Source organism: Phaethon aethereus, assembly GCF_964289735.1.
Source record: "Phaethon aethereus genome assembly, chromosome: 12".
Classification (NCBI taxonomy): Eukaryota; Metazoa; Chordata; class Aves; order Phaethontiformes; family Phaethontidae; genus Phaethon; species Phaethon aethereus.
In genome coordinates this window covers 5096087-5121032 of record NC_138588.1, presented here as the reverse complement: position 1 = coordinate 5121032, position 24946 = coordinate 5096087, and positions in this window count along the sequence as shown.

Genomic DNA, 24946 nt, shown 5'->3' with positions numbered 1-24946 from the left:
TCTGGTCTCATAATTCACATAGAACAACTGAGTTGCCTGAGTTTTAAGTTGCAGTGTGGACTTTTGACATGCTTTACAAACATGGAAAAGCCACGGTTCATGCCCCATCCCTAACCTTGCTCAATGAGCTCATTTCCTTAAAGATCATTGGACAAAAGGTTTCTTATAGCCTTTGAAGGGGCATTAGTCAAAAGCCCCTTGACCACAAGCCATCTTTCTGTGTCTATATTGGAAACCACCTGCATCCTGAGAGTAGTCCAATCCTCTCTAGAGACTTTGCAGAATTTGGGAGAGTGAAGACAACTCTGTCTCTTAGTGCTTCTCACTTCCAGTATGCTTAGGACTCTAAGGGCAGAAACATTGAAGATAGGAAAGTTTCTACTCGCCATTCCCTCTTCTTATAATTTCTGTTTCTTCACAAATAAGCCTTATACAGACCACTTTGATGCAGCTGTAGGACATGTGATGTAAACAGAGAAAGATTGCTCATGTGCAGTGGTAAACGGTTGAAAGCCACATAATGTGCAGGCACACACTTAGCTACTAATTCCACAGTGGAAGTGGTTCATCTCAAAATACCCATGGTGGGCATGGGGGGAAGAGGCAATAGGTTTTTCATTAATTCTTCTGTTTATATGTCCCAACTGCAAAATAAAATAAAAAAACCCAAACTCATAGGGTGAAATAATGAAGATGCAGTGCTTTTTTGACAGGTAGAAGGTGCAGTGTTGTATTACTCGCTACTGCACATAGTACTTCAGAAACTTCTGCCTACTTATTGGCTTCTTTGAGCAGAGCACAAACCTCTCAGCGTTTTGTAGGTTGACTGAGGCCTTGTCTTACAAGAAGGTGCAGAAATAAAACACTGAAAGTGATTCACTACAAAACGCATATCAAAAAAATGTTCACTGAGGTATACAACCAGCAGGTTCCTCCTTTACTACTTGCCTGTGGATCAAACTCATATTTAGGAGCAATATGACACTTGATGCCATGTGGACGGCTTGACTGGGCATTGCTGTAAATTATACATAATGCAACAGTGAGTACTAAAACTATCCCCAATAAGGCTGCCGACAAAGAATAAAGTATATGCTCTCCCTATGTGGTTTTTCAAAAATGAATTATGCTATTAAGTGCCAAGAAGAAAATTAGCTATGAGCTTTTAAATTTAAAATGATCCCCTTTTTAATTGTAAAACAGTGGCACTTAACTGCTATTGATCCAACAGAGACACATTAGGGAACAGGGTCACCATAACTGTTAATATTCACTGCTTAGTGAAAGAGCATCAAAGGACATTTTAATGTCACAGACTTTCTTGGGGAGTTTTTAAAGAAAGCTTAAATTGGCCAGCCTATGAATGAAAAGGACATGAGGTAGACAAATGTAGAAACAAATGCGATAGCAATTTTCTGCTAATCAAATCGTAACTCAGAATTGATTTTTAGGCAAAAGTTTGTCATATAGATTTCCAAGGCATACCGACATTTAAAAATCTAGAGTACGTACTTTTTGTAGACTGGGACTTTATAAAAGATGGTCGTCAAAGAGGGAAGGTTTATTTACTGCTGATGCATTAGCTGGTAGCGAGTTCTCTGCAGCTGCTGCCTGGACCATTCTTATTCCATGGCTTGGAAGATACAACTAAACAGGGAACATCTTCTTTTTCAAGGACTTAGAAGTTTTTTAGCTGATACTGCAGTGGAACAGCTTGCTCTGAAAATCTCTCAAGGTGACCACCCAAAAACTGAAGCCACATTTTACCGTGCCTGACTAGCAGTGCCCATGCAGAATTGTTAACTATAGTAGTGGCAAGGCAATCTGTTTCCACCTGCAAATGGAACATTTTCGGTAGTTGCCATTTTTGCAAGTACAGAGTTTTGTGTTGTAAAATTTTCATTATTTTCCCAGTGGGATTATATACTTGAGACCTTTTTTTAGGCTGTGAATTTAAGTGATGCCAGCAGTGGCAACTCAAATAACTTTGGTACATATCTGGTTATATCTTACCCAGATTTTAGGTAATATTCCAGAAATAAATGTTTTTTGTAATCCAATAAAAATTCCAAGCACTCTAAGGAAGCACTTTGAGGAATTCCCTGTAGTCAGGGGATTATTGATCTTTTTAGTTTCTTCATCTAGTTTTCATAAGAAAATATTAAGAATACAGGAGAGTCTTTGGAAACACAAATAGTATTTAATTTATCTTTTGAAGAGGGTGTACTGAGAAAATGTTACCCATTCTGAATGGGAAGGGTGGTAACTGTGCTCAGTTTCTGATGCAGTTACCATGCCGTGTCTCTTTAGACTGCAAACTCCTCAGACCAGTGGGTTGTATCACCGTATGTGTTTATATAGCCTCTTGCACAACATAATGACCTTCCTAACATAGGGTTAAATGTATATCAATAATATTTTTTAAGGGAGAGAGAAAAATCACAGAAAGAAGCAATAATTTGCCCCTATTTAAAAGTCACTCCTTCAAGTATTAAACTGAACTGAACAGGAGACTGTTTCTACAATGCAACAAAACTAACCCAGAGCTGAAAAAGATTTAATATGGTTAGGGAGGTTTCTTCAATTTAAAATAAAATAAAACAAGGGTAATTGCCGTGCATGAGAAATGGCTTCCTGCCATTCAGGGGCAGCTGGGAGGAATCTTTTATCAGCAAAGCCCTTATATGAGAAGTTTGAATAGGGGATGCTTTTATCCTACAGGATGGAATTTGATAACTAGGCTCCGTACCTCTTTCACTTGTGGGTTATTAGGTCTCTTTCACTCTTGGGATCAGTATAGTGTATGGTTTGTGTAGGAACAGATAGTTCTTGTCTCTGTTGTGAAGACAGTGTGGTTGTAGGAGCCCTCCTGGGACTCTTATAATGATCAGTACAGAAAACTCAAGTCTATCCTGGAGCGGGAAAGTGCATCGTTTAATGAAAACGTTGTCCGTTATTAATAGAGTGATGGTAGAACTGAGGAAGAAGCAGGCCTGGGGGGCCTTTGGGTCTTCAGCTAAGTGTTTCTACTCTGTTTCTCTCTTTTTTTCCTCCCCAACCCCTGGAAAAGAGCAGTTACAGTAACCTGAAGGAAGAGATACAATCAAGAGACAGCCTAAAGCAAGAAAAGGTCTCTGTTGTTTTTCAGTGAGGTCATTTGTAGTTCACAAAGCAAGGTCAGACGGATGAGACTGCTGCAGGCTCTACATGCAGTCACTATCACTAAAAGTTAAATTTTCAATTTTTTTTCTTACATGTCTTTCTGTATTTTGTTGGGGGCTGCATGAGTCTGTTACAGAGCATCTTATCAACTCTATTCTCTATAACAAGCAAATGTGTTTGCCTGACTTCCAGAGACTTGTTTTGTTAATCATACACTGTGAAATCAAGTAGTAATCACACAGGAAAGGGTACGCATGGGAATATTAACCTATAAACTAACAGAAATATAGGCTGAGATTACAGTTGCTCATTCAGTGAGCTTGCTGGGTGATTGCCAACAAAGTGTTAGTCTCCTTTTTCTTGTTTTTGTCCATATTTAATTTTCATCTGTTAATGTCCAGTAGAAAAGTGGGGAGGGGGGTCCATAAATCCATAGGCAGGAGAGCAGTTGCTTCTACAGCTCACTGTATAAGAAATATTTATTCAGAAGGCATATCTGTCCCTGCATATGGGTCCTAGAAGAGTATATCTGGTTTTCTGAAATCAAGATAGGGTTAGGAGCAAACAGGTTTTTTATTTCTTTGCTGAGATACAGGAAAGGAATGTCAGTATGTGCATGTAAACATATCCATTATATATACACACACTTAGCATGTGTATGTATTAGTTTTCTTAAAAACCTTTCTATGCATTTTGGTAAAGGCATTTCCCAAACTACAGTTTGTTAGTCCTATGCCAACTGTCTGTGTGATGGATTTAAAAGCAATAAGAAACAAACTGATTTACTGCTGGCTGAACTTCCAGGTGATGAATATGTTTTGAAATTTTTTCTTCTGGGAGTGGTCAATCCTGCACAGTGCTGGTGAATGAGACAGAATAAAAAAACTTATGCACATATTTAACTCTAATTAGATACTAATGTGTGTCTCAATCAGCACCCTGCAAGGCTAAGACCACAAAATTTTTCAGAAATGCATTTATTTTTTGATTTTTTTGAGTGTTTTCTTTGCTAAGGAGAAAGAGATGCAGGGCATATGTGCATGTGCTTAAAATTAAGCATGTGCTTAAATATTTTGGTGAGCTAGGCCAAAGTGTTCAGCAGACATGAGCTTTCTAGGGCCAGATTCTGATGTGTTCCAGTGTGTGATTCCTTTTTTGAAAGGGACTCCGCATGGCGTTAGGTACCACTCTGTATGAGTAAGGATGTTAGAAACTGGCCCATAATCTTGATAAATCATTTGTAACAGATGTTTACCATTAAACTGTATCTAACACACTGCAAATACTGGAAATACAGTGGGCCACAAAGTATGTGAGAGTGATATTCATGTAATGCCAGATTGCACACACATGTTAGTGAGCACTTACCCACTGGGAAGTCTCCCTGAACTTACTCAGAAGAGTAAGGGCTTGCAAGACAGAAGGGTTGCACAATTAAGCCCTCAATTTGATTTATAAGCAAACCACCCTGAGAATGCTCCAAGGGGGTCTCCAACAATATCATATCTTTTCTTCCTCAGATTATAATTAAAAACATTCTCTTAGAACTCTTTAAAAATTTAAAAAAAAAAAACACCCATGGAATCCCAACACAAAAAGTGATGAAGCTTAATGGTCAGGGGAAGGCAGAGTGTGAAATAAATAAAGGAAACACAATTTGGGGTAAAACCACTTGGCAGGAAAGATGAATGGTGTCATTTACAATCCTGCTGTCTCTCTCTCGGGTGGGGTTGTAACTTTACAGATGAAGTGATTTGAGCTGCTGGGACCATAGACATTCTAGAGAGTATCATAATGTCCTCAGCAGTTAACGGTCAGGAATGTATATGATCTGCTCAAGACTAAAGAATTGCCATGCAAGTTTTGGAGAGTTGGAACAGCACCCTACTGAGCAGGAATCCCTCTTGTGAATTTATTTGTGTTCTCAGAAGCTGTAGAGCTTCCTTCCAAAAGAAGGCCTTCTGAAATTGTTAGGTCTCTGGAGGTGGGCCTCATCCTTTTGCTCAGTGCTTTGAATAATACTTAAAATGCAATGGTGTCTTGATGTGAAATGCAGATAAATATCATTGTTTAGTAAGGAACTATTTGAACATGCACTCACAACTATTTTAACAGAATATTGAAGGATAATTCTATTCATAAAATATTTTAAAATGTAATTTAGAACATCTTTCATTTAATATATTCATTGCAAATACAGTCTGTCAATCTGTCAGTTCCATAGAATTAGCCCTACACACTTTTAATGGTGGTAGGTAATGGAAGTTGCAGATGACTTAGAATACCTGAGCAGAGAAGTGTTTACTTTCTATGGGCAGACTGGTAACAAATACACTCCTTCATGCATGCACATGCACAAGATGTAGATTAATAATTAATTCATAACCTGTTATGGTCAGGCAGGAAGCTGCAGGCACAGGTAGAACATGCCCTCAGGATAGGTCTCATATCAAGAACTGCACATGTTTCAAATGGAATTATTTTTTTCATAAATATATGAAAGCAAATCTGTATGGAAACTGAACATTTCAGGCCATTGTCTGCTACAGCTCAGCACAGAAATCTTAGTTTGTGTAACAGCTACTCATAGAAAGAAAGCACAGAGGCTTTCAAAATCTGCGGGGGGGGGGTGTGCATTTATGTGTCAGAATATATGCATGGCTAGAGTTTGATGCAGAATAATATAACACATGGCCTCCGACTGACTGCAGAGTTGTAATCCAGGTGTTGTGCTAACTGTTTTAATTGTGCAGTGTGGTACATATGCCTGGGGCTCAAGTTGGGAAGGGAATTGGAAGGAAAACAATGATCCTCTTGTTGAAAAACGTAATTAATTTCCTAAATATAGTGGTGGACAAGGGGTGGGGTGGTGGGAAGAGGTCCCTTTGTTAAATGTTTACCAATGCAGCCTTGTAGGTGTTCACATATGCTAAGTATTTATTGTCACTGCTAAGACAACCATTCAAGTCCATACTTCCCAAAAGTCCGTCCTTTTAAAAGGAGAAACACAGCATTTCCTTTTTCATGTTCTTGGCCAGGAGAAAATGCTCTTCCATTTTTTCCAAAGGAATACACAGATAAGTAATGTGAGTTGATAAGTGGACTGTCCAGCTCCCACAGAAAAACCAAAAGGCATTCCTTTTTCTAAACCAACCTGTGACCCTTCTTAATGACAGAAATTAGAGGCAAAATCAATGTACCTGTGCCAAAGTTTCTTTCTTTCTAATTTCAGGGTGTTTCTGTACCCTATTTCCTACGGAGGTTGGAGATATTTTTAAAGTCAGACTTTAAATGTCTCAAAGAACTGAGCTTAGTTTTCAGAGACTGTCTGACAGGCTAAAAGATCCCCCTATAAAGGTATTTCTCCTGCTGGCTAAAGTATTCATTCCCTGAATTTTGTCATGCTTTCCAAATTCCTTTGTCAAAGGGGAAGAAACTTTCAGCAAAACTTTGTCACAAAAGATTATAGACTCAGGTTGGCACCTACATGTAGTTTATTTGTTTCACTGTTGTCAACTTGTTTGAACTGCAAAATGTCCTCCGAAGAAGTTAAATATCTGAATATTGGTTCCAACATTTGAAACTATTTCAACTGTACAGTTCAAAATGCATTGTTAATTTACCTCTGAGTGTTTTTGTTCTGTTTTTTCTTGTGTTGATTCACCAAATTACAGAAATCTTGTTACTTCAAGTGCTTAGGATACCTAAAAATGTCAAACTAAAAGGCCTGATAATCGGTGAGTCATTTCCTCACTTAGTTTGGGATGTATCCCAGGGGAAGTGCTGTATTGGGATATTTGATAGGGAGTTAGTGAAATGGCTGCCACTCCAGGTGTTTCAGTAGTGGATCAACTAGTGCACAGTGATGCTAATCTATCAGACTATGAATTATCAATATGTAAAAGGAAATGTATATCTGTGTGATATAAAAAACTTGAAGTAGTCCTGAAAAAAATTAAAGAAAATATTCCCACCCACCTGCAATTTTATACTGCTAAAATAGAATTATTGCAGAATATTTGTAATGCCCAACTATGAAAATAAAACTGCATAGAATGAAGGAAGTACCTGGAGAGCAAATAGCCAGCAGCATTTGGAAGAAAAATTGTAGCCTGTGACTCTTAGGGCCTTGTTGATAATAGAGTAGCTTAGCCTGCCAGCCAAGCAATTAAAAAAAAAAAGTGAATTTGTAACCAAAGAAAAGACCATACTGCAGATGTCTCGATAGAAGACACAGTTTACATCCGCTTTCAGGATCCGGAAGCTGTGGAATGTCTGAAAGGGAGGGATATGTTTTGGCAATGTTACCTGATCCATGTGTCAAGGGAAGCATTAACACCATATTTCCATCCCTCACAGACATAGATTGATGGAAGCAACATTCTCGTAAACAAATCAGAAGGGGCCACCTCGCTCTCCTCTCACTACTTCTAACCAGGCACATCCCACAAAGCCGTATGTCTTCAAGCAGTGTGTTAGAAGCCAGGCAAGACAGAACCAGTGCATTGACACTGCAAGCAGTCAAAATTGCCATGCTGCTTGTACTATTTTTTTGATGTGCTGGAGTTTACAGGCCTCCTTTGTTATCACAGACACGTGCTGTCAGGAGAGCTTTCCAGACAGATTCTTTTCTTATGTAACATAGGTTTATTTAAAACAATAAATAAACCGGGAACGGGATGTCAAGGGAACCACAGTGAATTACTAGAAAGAATAACATTTGAGAAAAAACTTTTAAAGAAATCATGTTTGCCTTTCATATGCTCTCCATAATTGCTTTTACTCTGTTCATTACGAGTGCAATTGCTGTCTTGTAGCTCATCTTCCTTTACATGAGCCTGCAATGAAGCCATAATGTGGTGTGACGTAACACAGACTTTTGCCCTTACATGGCATCTTTCATCCCAACAATCATAAAGCAGCATATCAATAAGAATTAATTTCCAAATGGTGGAAGACATTGCATGTTTACTTATTTCATAGAAGCACCTACATTTTCTAAATCCAAGGAATCGTACTGACTTTACAAAGCAGATTTCAAAGTACGGTCAGGCTTGGAGGGACAGGGCAAGATGTGAGCAGAGGAGAGAGATCATAAGCACCAGATAACCTCGCAACTGTTAACTTAATTTTCTCTGAGCATCCAGGCAGAATCTCTTCCACTGCCAGACATAAGTGGTTTTAAACTCTTCATCCCACATGGGCAAAGTGAGGTGTGCACCATTAAGATCATAATGAAGAACTAGTGGAATCAGAAAAAGCCTGCTTTGCAAGCCTGCAAGGTGTGTATCTACAATGCAATTCACTGATTATAATCACCTTTCCCACTTTGATTGTGGGATTTCCCCCCTGCAAAATAGCCTGTCTCTGGATCTGAAAGATGAAGAGTTGGGGGCTGGGAGTGGAAACATAGTTGCTTTAAAGCAAACAGCGGGACTATTTGTCTCAGTGTGGAAAAGATTTATCTCAAAAGTATTTGGAACATGCTGCTGCTTGGACACTGCAGGACCATGCGCAAGTGATCCCACTTTGTACCAAATCGTTGCAGAGAACAGCTAGAACAGAAAGAGGAGAGCAGCAGTGCCAAGAGCTTGCTTGCAGCATATAACCAGTTTGTCAGTAAGTCGTGGTTTATTTCGATTGCCTCGGAGTAAATATGTGTAACAGCAGAGTGATACACACAACTGTTGTGCTCGCATTATTACACCACCAGAGCGTTACGCTGTTGGAGGTGATGTGTGTGTTAGCAAGTAGTCTGGTAGGAGTGGGTCTGTCAAGCAAAACAGGACTTGGCATCCACACTATTATGGTTTTGAGGGGCTGCTTTTGGCTTGGCTCTTCCTAGTCCCATTAGCAGCTGGAATGCAGTAGGTGCACTCATGGTACGTATCTTCTGCTTTAGATTCATCCAGGAGGAATGGATGAGTCTAAAGCAGCCCAGACCATTCCACAGTTCAAGCCAAAGCACAGTAAGCAGGATTAATCAGAAGCACACTCCTGAAACCAACTAAAATGCTAATGTATATGCGCTTGGCATCATTCAAAAGTCTTTCAGCATTGCGTCCGAAGCAGTGTGGCGTATGCAGTTTGTGGGATGCTTGCTCCCTTGGTAACTCTTAAATTGGCTGGTTAATTTTAACCATTCAACATTTGATATTGGGGCAGAGATCTTGGGTGCTGTGTTCCTGTAAGTTTGGGAAACACATGGATGGGTAGGAAAAAACCCTCCAGAACAGTGACCTTTCTGAAGATGAAGGCTGCTTTGTGAGTTCAGCTATTAAAAAGAGGCTACAGGGAATCCAGAAAGATAGCGTAAATACCCCAGCAACAGAAAAAAAGCAGATTAGGGCTCACACCTTATTAGACACAAAGCAATCCAAACATGAGACACAATACCCCAGGCTTCATATGATCCATTCCTCCCAAAACAAACTGCTTGATTACATGTCAGTCTGTTTCTGTGGTTATGAGGTATAAGTTTTCCCTGTCCTCCCACTTGCATGCTGGATTTTACAAGACCAAGAAGAGCTGCATTGTTTTGCACAACTTTACTGCAGGTGACAAAGTTGAGAGCCAAGATTGGTACTACAGGTGTGAAAGGGAACAGCCCACACATGCCTGCTTGCCCCATGCTCAGGCCTGCAGAACATGAGGGTGCACCTCATGTACCTACATACAAGGGTAGGACCAGTTTTCACCCACAGCCTTAGCTTCATGGCTGCATTCACCACAATGTAAAAATACCCCGTGTTCTTAGCTTACACGCCACTGTTTATAATCTTTGTGTGATGCAAGACATGTGCATATATCAGTATGACACTTTCAGAAAGCAGTGCTGCTATTTTAGCAGCCCTCTAATGAACAGCGTGGGCGAAGCCACCTAGGCAGGCTGATTGAGAAAAGTGTTGGTGAGGGAGGGTTGTGGTGGTCTGCCTTTTTTTAAAAAAAAAAAAGTATTAGGCGGCTGTTTTTTCTTTTTACACTTTGTTGCCATTAAGAATAATCTTAAATGGCCTCTTTCTTCCCTGGCAGTCCTCCCTCCTCCTCCAACTCGGCACCCCTCCCCCAGATGTCTTGATTAGTGGCTGTGTGTATGCTGGTCAGATTCTGGGATTAATGATGGCTAATTTGTCTGAGGTTGGTACAGCCTAGCCAGCAGGCTCTCTACCACCAGCTTTTGCTGCCATATGGGTAGAAGCAGCTGTTTCAATTACTTTCTGTGCCCAGATGTGTCAGACGAGACACCAGTGCTCTGCGGGGTACGTTCAGCCGCTCGGCAGCTAATTACTTCAATCGCGTGTCGAAGCATGGTGCTGTATACTGTAAAAGGGGGTTTTGAAAACAGCCGAGTGCCAGCTGTCATTACGGCTCACATTGATGTGAGCCTGATAGTCTGTGACTAGATTTTAACTTCAACTTTCTGGGAATCTTAATACATACAGTGGATGTATCTAATGATGGGACTCCTATCTGCTTATACATGTGCCTGTATGTGTACGTATGTACTTTTGTTGCAGAGAAATGTGTACTGAATAATGAAAACTATAGACTATATGCTGTGTAATGTCCATATGTATATATGTAAAATTCTCTCAGCTGGTGTAAACCAGCCTAGCTCTGTTAATTTCAGCAGAGTTTCAGACACACCAACTGACCGTTTCCCTAGGCTGTGCCTATAAAACCTGTTTTGTTGTGCTGAAATTTTTTCCTTCTCATTGGCACCAGTATAAATTTGGAGTCGTCATATTTTAGTTAATGCAGTTCCACTGACATAAGGTGAATGTGACAAGGGGATCAGGTCTGTCAATCAGTGTGACAATCTCATTCTAGATCAGAGTTGCCAGACTCAACAGTTTTGCTTCAGCCTTCTAGTTTTAATTTCAGGATCCTTTCAGTGTCAGTCCTTGCTTCATTCTCCCAGGTGGCAGAACTACATGTGGCTTTGGGCTGGATTCTTTCCTAGTGAGGATGACTTTGCACTTGGCAATGTAATGTGACCATCCAACGTACTTACAAGGAAAAACATTAACTGTTACACCAGCACTAGTATACTGATAAACCAGGAGGCCTGTGTTACTGGAATTTCTTTGTGGTCCCGCAATTCCCAAGAATATTTTTCTTATACTGAAGTTTAAGTCGTTTCCAAAGGATATCTTTAGGAGAGGACTATAAGGGGGCAGTTCCAAAACACTCCTCCTCCAGCAGGAAAGATGGCTTACAAAGTTCATCCTTTCTTCTGTCAGGAACTGGTCCTTCCTGTCCTTTTACAGTGTGCTTCCTCTTGGGTGTATCAGCAAAACCATGGTGCTAGGTCTCAGCTGGATCAGAGAATTTACTTGCTTTAAAAGAGCAATTTATTTTCCTCTCAATGTTCAGGGAGCAGATCTTGATTTAAAATATAATAATACTTAAGCAACAAAAACAAGTGTCCAGGGATATGGGTAGGAATTAACTAAATGGTGAAGACCAGTATCTTAGCCAAAGATGTGATTTAATGTAACAGCTTAGCCTGTCATTCCTAGTGCTTGTTTGACTGGTGCTGTGTTCATCTGAGGAGATAAAGTAGCCCAGCCAAAAGAGTGACTGGGATGTTTTGCCATTTTAACTTCTCAGACATGCTTACCAGGATCCAGCAAGCCTGAGCAATGGCTCAGTGGAAGTGAGAAAAGCTCAGCAGAGAAATCGGATGGCATCCTAGAATCATTTGCAGGATGAATTGAGTCAAGAAGTGGGATTAGACACATAGGGTCTTGAGAAAAGCAAGCAGAAGTCCCTCCCATTGTGTTACCAACATTTCTACTTCATTCAACATAGTACCTTTTTTCCCTTGATGTGCTTAAACCCAACCCTGCATATAGTCTATTCGTTTAAATTCATATTTTCATTTATTATAGTATAATTCCCTGAGAAAAAAAATCCCTGAGTGTAAATTAAAATCAAGCCTGTGTTGCCTAGTAGGAGAGCACCTTATAAAAAGGTTAATGGTGCAATGACTAATGTCAGAAAAGTGTTGTGGTCAGCTGTGAAGTGATCAATGACTCCAACTGATATTCAAATTAGTGGAGCTGGTAGAGAGTTGGGGTGGGGAGGGGGGAGAAAGAGTGAGGAAAGAATCTGTTATAAATACCCTTCTTACACAAATTACTACAAGCAAGTCTGAAAACAAGTGCAGAGCAAAGCATTTAATGCAATGCCATTGGCATTTTGGGCAAATACTCTGTAATTTGGGGTAGTTACTAACATTATCATCATCATAATACACGTATTTAGGAAAAATAAACATTTGTTTTGTGCTAATTCTATGGTAATCAGGGTGATTGTACTGTACTTAGCTACTGTTTGTTACCATGGTTATTTCTAGTGGTTCTTGGTTATTAATGTCCTGGAAGATTCAACAGTCTTCAGCACTATTTCAGCTCACTCTTCTCCAATAGGCACGAGTATCTGGGGGGTTGGGTTTTTTTATTCTAATGATCTACTACAGGGTTTTATAAACAAAAATAGATCTGCTTCTTGTCAGACGAACACTAGACACTGGCTTTTTGCTTTGCACCAGTCTAGCAGTGTAAAGGGCCTGGAGTTGTGTCATCTATCCTCGCTAGTAAGCTTTATTTATATTGCCAGATGGGTGCAGAGAAGCCTTCGTGTAAAGAGAATCATTCTTCTCCATGTGTTTTCTGTGGTCTATAATCTCATAAAGATGGACGGTGTTGCAACATACTTGTAAGTGAAGTAACGGGTGTCACAAAGAACAACATAGAAACACATTTTTTTTAATGTATTCTAGAAGCTATTTTTAGTCTTTCAAATGAATTTTTAAAATCACAGAAGCATACTGGCACATACCTACTTCCATTTAGCATGATGGACATATTTGCTTAGGAATTAAGACTGAGATTTTACAAGTTGCTGCTGCTGCTAATTGTGTACGTGTATGCTCTTTAAAAGAGTGACCGGGGCTAACTCGGCACATGACCGTGACTGCCTATCACTTAACGGGCTGTAACCTTTTCCTGAGTCCGAGCTTTACCTTCTAATCTTATTTTCCTGCTCATGTTCTTATAACTTCCTACTTTGTTCCATAGTTAATATATTGATAAAATGTAAATAACAATTAAACACCACTTTAACAAGCACTGTAAGCAATAGCTTCTGTACAAATAGCTTATTTGAACTGTTTATCATAGCTCTTTATGCAAGTCCAATTGAGAAAGGTACAGTTACATGTTAAAATTTAGGCATCCAAAAAGCTCTCTTTATTTTTTAACTTATGTGTCTGTAACACAGTAAAGTTTACAGTTAAGGTTCTTTTGGGGCTACTTTTACACTGTGACACATTGACGTATCCTGGGAATGTAATACGCTATGTGAAAGATATAGTGCTCCAGACACTTCCAGACAGGAAGGAAAACTTGTGTGGCACAACACCTTTGTACAGATTTATTCATGACGCAATGCACGTGATATCCTCAGAACCAACATAGTTATTCTTTAGACAAATGCACTCCTTCACTGATTTCACTCTGTAAGACTGTCTAACGGAAAGATCAGGTTAAATCATATCCAGTAGGATTAATAATTGTATCTGTGCATATTTGATAGGCTGAAACCTGACCTGGATCCAGCTCGGATTTGAATTGGTGTTTAATCCAAGGTTATCATTCTGTTTCCAATGGCAGAGCAGAAAAGCAATGATAATAGGGGAGAGGGGATGACGGTCAAACCTTTCTGCATCTTTTCCCACTGGATGTAACTACAGAAAGAGTAAAAGGAGAGTAATTTCACCTTCTTTTCAACCATGGTGGTCTGATTTCAATGTCTGTATTCATGCCTGCCTGATGTTTTAATGTGCTTTTCTAACTGTTAAATTGTGGCCAAAACTGCAGAGATTGTCTCCGGATCTAGGCATTTATGAAGGTCCCAATTCTCCCAACATCAGTTGACTGTCAATCTGTTGAAAGTGGTAAGTTACAATAACAGAAATAAAATCAAGTGTAAGTCAGAAGGGAGTCAAGTCTGTTGGAAAGGCAGAATCTCCAGCTATGGGAAAGAACTACCAAACTCTCTTCACAGATGGAGCTTCTGTACTGTGTGCAGGAGAGCTTTTGAATCCTGTGGACATTGTCTTAACTGAGTCGGAACTCAACAAATGAATTGTCATTTCCTGAAAGAAATGAAAGTCAGAAGTCCAAATGAATTGCATGAATGTGACAACCTTGAAGCTTAATAACCAGACTAAAGAGTGGAAAGCTTCCCAGAAATATTCCCTGGGGAGAAGTCAAGAATTATCTAATGTGGATAAATAGGTTAAAAGGATATCCACATCTTGGGTTTTGATAAATTTAGGATTGACATGTTGAATGAGGAAGAGGTAGCCCTAAGCAGAAGGTTGTATTTAGGGCGAGATGTCAACTGAGGGAAAAACAGGCTCAAAGCTGAGGAGTCTGATTTAATCAGGGACCCTGACAGACTCACTGAAAGCTTCTTAGATAAGACACTGGAAATAAGAGACAATGTCAATAAATACATTTGATTCTCATACTTGGTCCAAGGAGCAAAGTTTTTGACTAAATAGAAGTTGAGACTACATTCAAAAATACTTCATCTCTTCCCTATGGAGCAGGGTAGAGGATCAAAATATCGAGATGTATGTTGGTATTGAAGGAAAATTTATGCCCAGGAAGAGCTTCACCGAGTTATTGAAAAACCGATATAGAGATAGGTCTTCTCTCTGCGGACTTTGTAGCACAGATGAGACTGCATGAGTCTGGATATGGATTGTTAATGTGAATTGAGCTATAAAGTGAAGCAGGTGATGTCAAACCACGACAGAAACCAGATAGGCCCAGTTGGATTTGGGCATAATTTGTTTTGTGTTCATTGAAGTCTCATAGCTAGATTTATGGAGGCTAAATGGCATGGGAAAGGTTGCACAATGAGTCAATAGTTAATTCAGGATTAGGATATTTCACGGCTTTATTCCATGTCCCTGTAGTATATAACATATTTACTTGTATTCTACAGAAAGAAATGACTTTTAATACAGGCCTTTATGTATATATGCATCATTCAGGGATTAAAGAGTTAATCTGAAGGTTTCTTTTCGGTTTATAGTTATACCTAAAGTATGGGAAATAAAAACTTACTATCCTATATGACATTAAATTGTGAATTAATGACCTTCAGAGTCCAGTTTGTAACATCATAATGTAGTATGCTTTTGGAGAAACAGGTTGATTACTTTGTGCAGAGGAGAAGTATTGCCAGGTCCTCAGAAACTGATTGTATAACGTATAAAAGTTGACAAAAAACACAGGTAAAAATGCAGTCCATGGAATCCTCTTAAAAGAACAGAAAGAATGGGCTAGATGAGTGGTTTACTGCAGCCTTTCTGAACAGAGAGAAAGGGGAATGTAAGCATTCTTAAGTTACACATAAAAATAACATTAGTTTTTCTTCTACGTTTTTACGATTGAGGAGAGAGGCTCACTGGTATCTAAGAATTTCCAGAGCTGGCAGATAACTCGGAGCTCTTTGAATACACTGCTACTCCAAGAACAAGACATGAACCATCAAGAAAATTGTTTGATACAGATCTTTTGTTAGAGTAGTAGATTTTGTACTGTCACGATTCCTGAATTATAGCCATATGTACTAGTGAATGATGAAACATGTAAATGGTAATTCATCATTAACTGTGTATAAGAAACTAAATTATTCTTTTCAATGCTGTTCTTGTATCTGAGACATACATTATGTTATGCTGTAATTTATAGACACAGTGGAATCAGCCAAAAAGTTGTATTCTCTTCCAACACATATAGTTTAATATTTAGGCTTTTCAGGCTTTTCATCCATAATTCATTCAATTTTTATTTAATTGTAATTTATTTCCTCAGGGAAAATTATGCATAGTGGCTTTTTTCCAGAAAAATGGGGTGCAGCTTACTGTGGAAACTTTGGATTTGTCTGAAAGTTTTGATGCCAATAGCTTGTGTAATTTTGAGGAAATCTGTCTTTCTGTCTCTACTGTAAGAGGGGATAAAGATATAAAACTGTGCCACAGGGGTGTCACTTAATATTTAGAGTGTATCTAAGGATAAACATGGGGCTTTTTACCTTCTATCAATAATCAGCTTCATCAAAGTTAAGACTTGGAAAAAAGGGAGAGAGAAATCTACTCATGAATTAAATCCCCCTCTCTGGGTAAAAAAGAATGAGATTTTCTATTTTAAAAAGAACATCAAAATTTCTGACTTTGAAGATCTTAATTTGGCTCTCACTGCTCCATGGCATTAATTTACCCTTAAATGGAATGTGGCCTTTCAGTCTGTTCAAATGTAATGCTGGTGGGGCACTACTGCTGAGGCAATTCAGATAAAGATTAGGAATAGCTGCTATTTTGAGTGCCCCAAATTCTGCAATCAGAAGAAAGGCCTGGGAAAGGTATTCAGAACGATTGAATACTGCTACAAAAGTGGTTGTGTGATTTGACTATGTTTATTGACATTATTCATGCTGGCATGTTTGTGCAATTATAGCACACAGGATGGTGATCAAATAGATGGCAAAGATTTTGCTTATTTCAAAGTGATAAGAGCAGATGAAATTAAAATCAGCAACAGACTCTGTATTACTGTTTAAAGGCCAAAGGAGGGGCAGGGTTAGTATTAATGCTCAAGAAACAAGCCTTTTTAATTGACTTTTTCTGGAAAACTCTTTCTAGTTTCAGAAGTTTCCCCTGGCTTGTTGTCCATTTCCAACTTTTTTTTCTCTCACTACATCTGTAAAACATAGAAGTGCTGTATTGTTTTATCTCCCAGGGAAGATATCCTTTCTTCTAGATGTAACCCTACCTCTAAATGACTTCAGAGTTCAGATTCCTGAAGGTGTAGTGGATATATGGCAATCCAGGCCGTAATTTACAATAAACCATTTTCTGACACCACTTCCATGACTTAATGCTGGAAGTATGTTCTTGGAGAGGCTGCCCTACACTGCCAGGGTGAGGGAGACTTACTGTGTCATGGTAAATATTTTATTATTTATCCTGTTGTGGTTATTTTGTATGCTGCCACAGACGTTTTTTCAATTTGTGTTTCTGCCTGGACACGTTTTCTTGTATCCTTCTTGCAATAGGCAAATGTTCCTAGGGGATAAAAAATTCAATGTTTGCAGCATACACAAGCTAGTTTTAATATCCTTAAATACTGAAGAAGCTTTTCATATCAAGAAAAGGGTTCAAATCCTGAGCATGAAGTATTAAGGGAAGTGAGCAGAACTGGAGAAACAGAAAAATATGATTTTCTTCTATAAAAGAATGATTGGTCAAGAATGTTTTCTGCATCTCTCGATATTTTTTTTTCTGTATTTTGTATTTGGGGTGGGACAGTTGCTTATTTTCACACAAAAATCAGTAATTTAGAAAATGCAGTTGTGTCAGCATGAAATTGGCCAGTAAACTATATTGCAGTAGCCTGCAAAATGAGGAAATACTTTCAGATCAAGACAAGTAGAGATGTGCAAAGTGACAATATTTGGCATGCATGACCCTGCATGCCTTCTTATTGAGGAGCATGTTTGGGACATTTATGATCTTTACTCTTTTTGCTCTGTCTTATCCTGTAATTTTTTGATAGGTTATATAACTATCCTATGATTCCACTTCTGCATTTAAGGGTTTAATGATACAGGAGTAAGTGGTTTACTTCACTGGTATGTGTGAAGTCCCACTTATAATATTTAATCCAGGGATGGCTTGGAAGTATTCAGAAGTTTGGAAGTGCTATCCATTACTATGAAACATTGCGATGTAATAATTTTTAAATAGTCTGCTTAGAAATTGATTAACCAAAAAATACCACTAAGAATTATCCTCCTCCAGTTACTAACAGGCATCTTTTGCCAGAGAATTGAAACTGTAAGAACAGTGTGAAGGAAGGACCCTTGTAAGATGAAACTTTACAATTTTCTCTGTGTATCATACTAATATACATCTACTATGCAGCAGATATTTTTGTGTGGGAGAATATACTTTAAAAATGTATTTTACACATGGCATTTTAATACAATTGCTTAAAAAGTGTGTAACATGAACAGACCTCTCTCAGGAGATATCTTTTGGCAAAGTGAAAAAGCCCTGTTCTAGCATTACAAAATCCCTACAGATAAATTTGAAATACACGTCTCTTTCAGTGTTTTGACAGACTACAACCAAATTACTGTGAATGAAAGAAATCTTGGGGATAGAAACTGGAGGGGAGGGGACTACTTTCACTTCAGGGACATATTCTATACAAGCCTGTGCCTAATGATACTCAGCTTCATTTCAGTGTTCATCATTGCTAATCCTTAGTACAAATGAATAACTGCACTTTTAAACAATCAAAGGTTAAAGACGATGCAGCCATTCATGTGCTCTCATTATACTACACTGATTGCAGTACATCAGTGTTATTTATAACCTTAGTTCATAAAGTTGGATCTCCAGTAAATGAGTTCCTTTTCAAAGGTTAAATATTTATGTCCTTATTTTCTGTCTGAAACAGTCTACAGTTATCAACATGCACTAACTAATGAACCATCACAGCATCTTCAAGAAGATAAATAAAAGTTTTGAGTTGGTATACTGGCTTCCAAAACTACTCCTTGCTTAAACTGCTTCTCACTGCTTACATGTGGATTTTCAAAACAGATCAATGTCATGGCAAAGACTTTAAACTATTAGATTTATATAGTCAGGCTTAGCCTCAATTGAGTGTGCAAAACAGTAGTAGTAGTAGTAATAATAATTATATAATTTATGTGCTGTTCTTTTACTGAGCTCAAAGAGCCAATACAGTTACCCCCAAAGGATAGTGATATAATTAATACTTTCAGCCCTTTTTAGTTCGTAGCCTAGGGACAGGTGTTTTGCAAAAAGGTAGGTGGGAGATCCTGTGTTGTCATTCTTTTATCCACCAATTAACACCAGTTTTGATCCAGTAGTCTTTGATTCATTGATTTCTGGACTTGCAGTTCTCCCATTTACCCAACATGGTTGGAACACAGTTCTCTGAGGTTACTGAGAGTGCTTTCTGTTTAAAATAAAGCAGTATATAACGAGCTGAGATGCACATTCATTATCTTGAACAACATAAAAAACTAGAGGCCTTTGTGCAAGACGAGTACCCTGTTACATGTTTTCCTGTTAGAAAATACAGGGAATAAAATGAATGGTTTTGTCTAATGTTGATTACTGATTCAAAAATATCTAAAATATCTAATCTCTACTTTATTTGTAGAAAAGCATTAGTATTCAACAGGCATTCAAGGCATTCTGCAGTTACATGTCACAGACATATTTATGCTACAGTTTACTTATTCTTTTTTTGTCTCATAGTGAATTTTTTTAAGCAGTAAGTAGTGGATACTAGCATGGTTAAAATCTGTCATATTTATGCTTGAAAGGCAAGTCTTAGTATTCATTACATGTCAAACTTGGAGGGTCTGTCTCTGAAAACATAGTGTTTAAATCCCCCAGCAAACACAGACTCCCTAAACCAGTCCAGCTGTTTCCAAGATCACTGATACTTTCTTCAGATTAGTCACCAAGATCACTGTTTTCTTCTGTGTCTATCACTTTTGAACTTTTCCAGCCATTCTCTGCATCCTAAATTCAACAAGGAAAAGCATGGAAACTTTCAAAGTCACTAAGATTTTTTCACTTGTATCCCTTCTTGTATCCCTGTAACTACCCCGATGTAAAGAGTGTTTCAGCTAGGACCATGCATTTATATATAACTACTGCATGGGTAGATGTAAGTCCTCATTATGGATGTAAAACTAGTTTGCTAAGGCAAACTCTGCTAAGGCAAACCAGCTCTTCCTGTCAGAAATCCCTGATTTGGAGAGAATTTGGGTCTGGGAGTGTTATACTGCGCTGATGTATGCTGATGGTGTATCCAGTGGTCTGCTTCAATGGCAACTGCATTAGGCATTAGTGGAAGTGAGAACCCAAGTGACCTTCTTCCCAGTATTTCTTTCAAGCTGCCTTTCTCTCCCCCAAAAGCCCTCTGGGTCTTCACTTGACCACTTCAGGCAGATCACATTCATAGTTTAGAAATAGTATAGTCTGCAGAGATGTGAAATAAGTGTACCTCTTTTTGCACTTTTTTTCCTGAGACTCCTTATTACATGAGTAAGGTGTATAGTAAAAGATAAATACTGCAACTTCGATTAAGTCCCTAGAAAAGCACAGAAGAGATCAAAGATGTTGCCAAAACTAAATTTCCCCATAGGAGCAGGAAATTTGTTAAATTATGTACCCCGGTGATGCTAGAAGGATGGTATGTCTCCAGAAAAGGGAGAAAAACCCAGTAAAACTCATTGTCAATCATGGAAACAATATTCATCCCTAAGCCTGCTGCTAGAATCTCTGAGTAACAACTTTGCAGTCATACAAGCTTTGATTCCCCTTCCTCCCCCCTACAGAATTATAGATTGGTGAGCTAGGAGAGATGATTACAATTATCTACCTAGCATGAGGTGGTAATTTCATTGAATTGTGACATTCACTATACCAAGGCCATAATGTCTTTATAGGAAGACATCCAATCTCAATGTCAATTGCATGGGACAAAAGTAATTCCTGGGTTTTCGTGTAGGCAGGGGATAAGACTAACATCAGTTGTACAGTTGGTGTGGGACTGACCCACAGTCTTTCCATCTCTCTCTTCAGAAAAACAGTAATCCATATGGAAATATTTTTTTTAGGGATTGTTTTACTACTATTTTTTCTTTCAGTCTGAAAATTATGGATGAATAATGATCTCCCAATTGCCCTTTACAATCATGATACAGCCAAAGAAGTTAATAAGACACCTCTGTAGCCCCCTCCCTTCTCTGTACAGACATTTTTTACCACATGGGTGAACACAAAGAAATAATCAGATAGGAGATTTTTCTTCTAAATTAGGCCTCTTGTTTGTAAACTGAAAGAGTGCTAATGCAGTTCAAACTCAGCTGTGTACCACATACACACACTCAGCCCAGGAGTATTATAAAGAGTGGGAGAATAGGAGGTTTTGTTCTATTCTTTAGTCTCTTTCTATATGAGAGGGCCATTCATTCAATCCCTATGCTTCTCTCTCTATTTCTCTCCATAATGCCAGCATTAGCTGCAAGCTGCTAGCTGTAAAAGTGCTTTGATGTTGACCTCTCACTGCCATTGACAGACCCTCATTGGTGGGTGAGTAGCAGAGCAATAAGGGCATGTGTGGGAGAAAAGAGGATGAAAGCCTGGACAGCTAGGAAGGGATAATATGAACAGATTCCTGCCTGTTCACTTAGTTTCTTTTTTTTTTACTGGGTCTTCTGATTACAGAGGTTACGAACCAGTAAAACTTCAGAAATGACCACTGAAAGCCTGCTGTACATGAAGAATCAGATAATTGTTCCAGCTCTTGCCTTGTAAAATTAAATCGAGCCATGAACTAGGCAAGAACACATAGGGGAGTTGAAAACATTTTCCTGTTTAAGGCAATGAAATGCTGGTGTTTCGTCTGATACATATGATATTACAAGGGCGAGTAGCACATAAATGGCATGGGGCTAGGCAACACAGGGGAGAGTTGTCTATTAATGATGTTGATTATTTTGTTTCTTGTCTTGTGCCAAAACCTAAGCATAAGTCTTGGACTTTAGAAGGATCAAAACAGAAAGGTGCACTAGAACTTAGAGAGGTTTCTGCCTCAGGGAGCATGTGTGTGCATACACATGGCTGTATGCACATAAAAACCTACCTATTGCTTCCCACAGTGTTCTGCATACAGTATAAGTGCCCCGATATCCAGATCACAGTGGGGCCCCTGGCCCAAAAGCAGCTTTGCACCCTCCAAAGAGAGCTGGGAGATTGAGGGTACGATCAGGACCGTGGGCCACCTGGGCGCCCAGCCAGTTGTTTTGTGAAAGCATAGTTGGTTAAGCTGGGAAATGCGGGAAAACATTACTGCTGCCTGTGCTCTATTGAGGCAGGATGTCTCCCTGCACTCCCCCCTCACCTCTGTGAAAGCTCTGCTTGTCATACTAGTAACTGAACCCTAAGGCTCTAACTTGAAATGGCCAAAAGGCTCTGCAGGGCCAACAGAGGGGACAGAAGGGAGGGAAAGTTCACACAAATCCCTATTAGAAACCTGGTTTTTAGTTGCAATCTGAAGGATCAACTATTGTTATATGACTGATAGTTTTATCTGTGCTCTGTAGAGTAGCTTCTGATTTTCTGCTTGTTTGGGATATGAAAAAATCTGTTCTACCTTCACTTCAGACCCTGCAAAAACTCCCTGTTGGCAGCATTAGGCCATCGGAGTTGCTTAACTTAGGTGAGCTGTAGATCATTGGTTCAAACTTGGCCTATGCCACTTGCAATGCACATGCTGTTGTGTGGTGGGTAACTGCTGGCTGAAAGAAAACCAGTTTTTGGAAAAACAGGGGAACGGGTGGAACAGGTGCCCATGTCACAAATTGCCATGCATTAGCATTCATTAGCAAGCATGTCAGCAATCTCAGCATTCCAATAATACCCTGGTACAAGCACTTAAGAAAGAAGCCATCACTGTTATGATCTGGATTGGATTTCTTCTTTAAAAATTATAAGGAATTCAGCACACACTTTTGGTGCAGAGACTCTTCACACATTAATCTACTAGAAAGAAAGAAATCTTTCATTGAATGATTAAAAATATTCACATTTTGGAGGGGACAAACTTCTGCAGCACTCTTTGCCTTGCCACCTGCATTTGCTATCAGGGAACTAATTCTCCAGTCAATTTCACAGATGGTTTCCTGTCATTACTATACAATTCTATTTATTTGATAATAATTTTATAGGACTTTTCCAGAGGGATTTGGAATTACATGTTCAACTTGTAGCAGTTTTTAAAAGGTGTGTGAATACTGCACTCAGTCAAAACTTCCTCACCTAAACTTTTAAAATAGAAAATGCATTTTCAATTCAAGCAAGAAATCTTGCCAGAAGTGTCTTGGTTAAAGTTTTTCAATGCATTTATCTCCATGTAAAGGGAAGTGTATATAACCCTCTCTGTTCTGTCACTTTACCTTTTGCTCTTTTCAACCGATTTGAAATAGAGACTATTTTCCCCTTTCCAACAAGAAATGAAACAGGACTTCACTAGTTTTTTCAAAAAGGTACCATTTTTTAACTTGAAAGCAGAATGTAGCATATATTTTAAATTTCATATTTGCTTTTGCTTTTTTAAGATAGCCATGACGACCTTAAAGACTGGGTCAAACACTGCAGAAAACTAGTTTTTGTGCAAGTTGAAATTCCACCCAAAAGAGACTATCTATCCTGTTTCCCTTTTTCCACAAAAGATATCTTCTGACATCAGCTTGTTGATGAATATTTTCCTTGAAACCGTTTTTTAAAATGGTCCAGCCTCTGATAGGGCACTGTGTTGCTAAGCTACCTGAGATTACAAGCCCTTCCAATTTGGTGAGACTCTACTGAGCACAGCATCGTTGGAGTGAGCAAGGGTTTTTGTATGGTCCTTAAGGAAAACAGGTCTTCATAGGGAACAAGCTCCCTTCCACAACTCCAAAGAGAGGATATTTGAATCTGGATTAAGCTCCAGGAGAGCTATGTTACAGAAGCCTGTGGAGTTTCTGCACTGTGAGCTAGGTCCATTATTGTTTAAAAAAAACCAGTCCCTTCTCTAGCATTTTCAATTAATGAAGCCTTAGGGTATCTGGATAGGCAGTTGGCGCCTCTATTCAAAAGGATTAAAAATACATCCTTACCAAAGGTACGGCAGCTGTTTTGGTACGTACTTTATTCTGCCTGTCTGTGGGCTGCTGGAATCCTTACTGTTCCCTGATGTATCATTTCACTCCAGTGAAAATCACAAGTGATAACTCAGGAGGCAGTAAAATTACAGGGGTCACAGAGTACCCCCAGTATGCTTGAAATCAGGTCACCAACCTCACTCAGCTTGCCCTCTTGCTGATAACTCCCCCTTTCCCTTTTTTCTTCTCTGTTGACTCTGTGCCTCAATTATTTAAAAAAAAAAAAGGCGGGGGGAAGAGCCAACTCTTCAGGGCCTATAAAAAGAAGTGCACTCGGACAGCTATGGCAATGGGCAGTGCTGGAGTAAGGGAGAATACATGTCCACTACCCTTTGGCCGGATCTTGCCATGTGTTTGGCACAGCTGATAATATCCTGTGCTCCTATCATGCTTTGTGGTCTTCCAGCACTGCACAGAATGGAGCCCTGTCTGAGAACAAGTTCTGTTTCAAAAAGAAACTCAAGTAATAAATATGAGATTGTCAGTGGGGGTGACTGTTATTGACTCCAAAACGGTTTGAAGAAGTATGCCAACATTGGTACTTTGCAATTTTATAGTACAAGATGAGCCTGAAAAGCAATGGAGTGAAGGAGCGAAGAGGAATGGGATATGGATACAAAAGGCAGAAATTATTCAAGTCCCAGTCTTCCTATGGTGTTCACAGATGAGTCATGAGTGGTGGAATGAGCTGGATCAGTCTTTCAAATTCAGACCAGCGCAATCAAGAATCAGTGTAATTTACAGAAACTCAGAATATTGCAGGGGTATTTCCTTGATAATAATGTTTGTTCCTTGATTTGTCTCCTACTCTCTATAGGAAAGTAAGGGCTCCAAACTGAAGGGTACTGGTTAAATAACCAAAACTTCCAATGAAGATTTCCAACATACAAGTTACTTCACTGATTTCTTGTTTAGTAAATACTGTCTTTACATGGTCTTACTG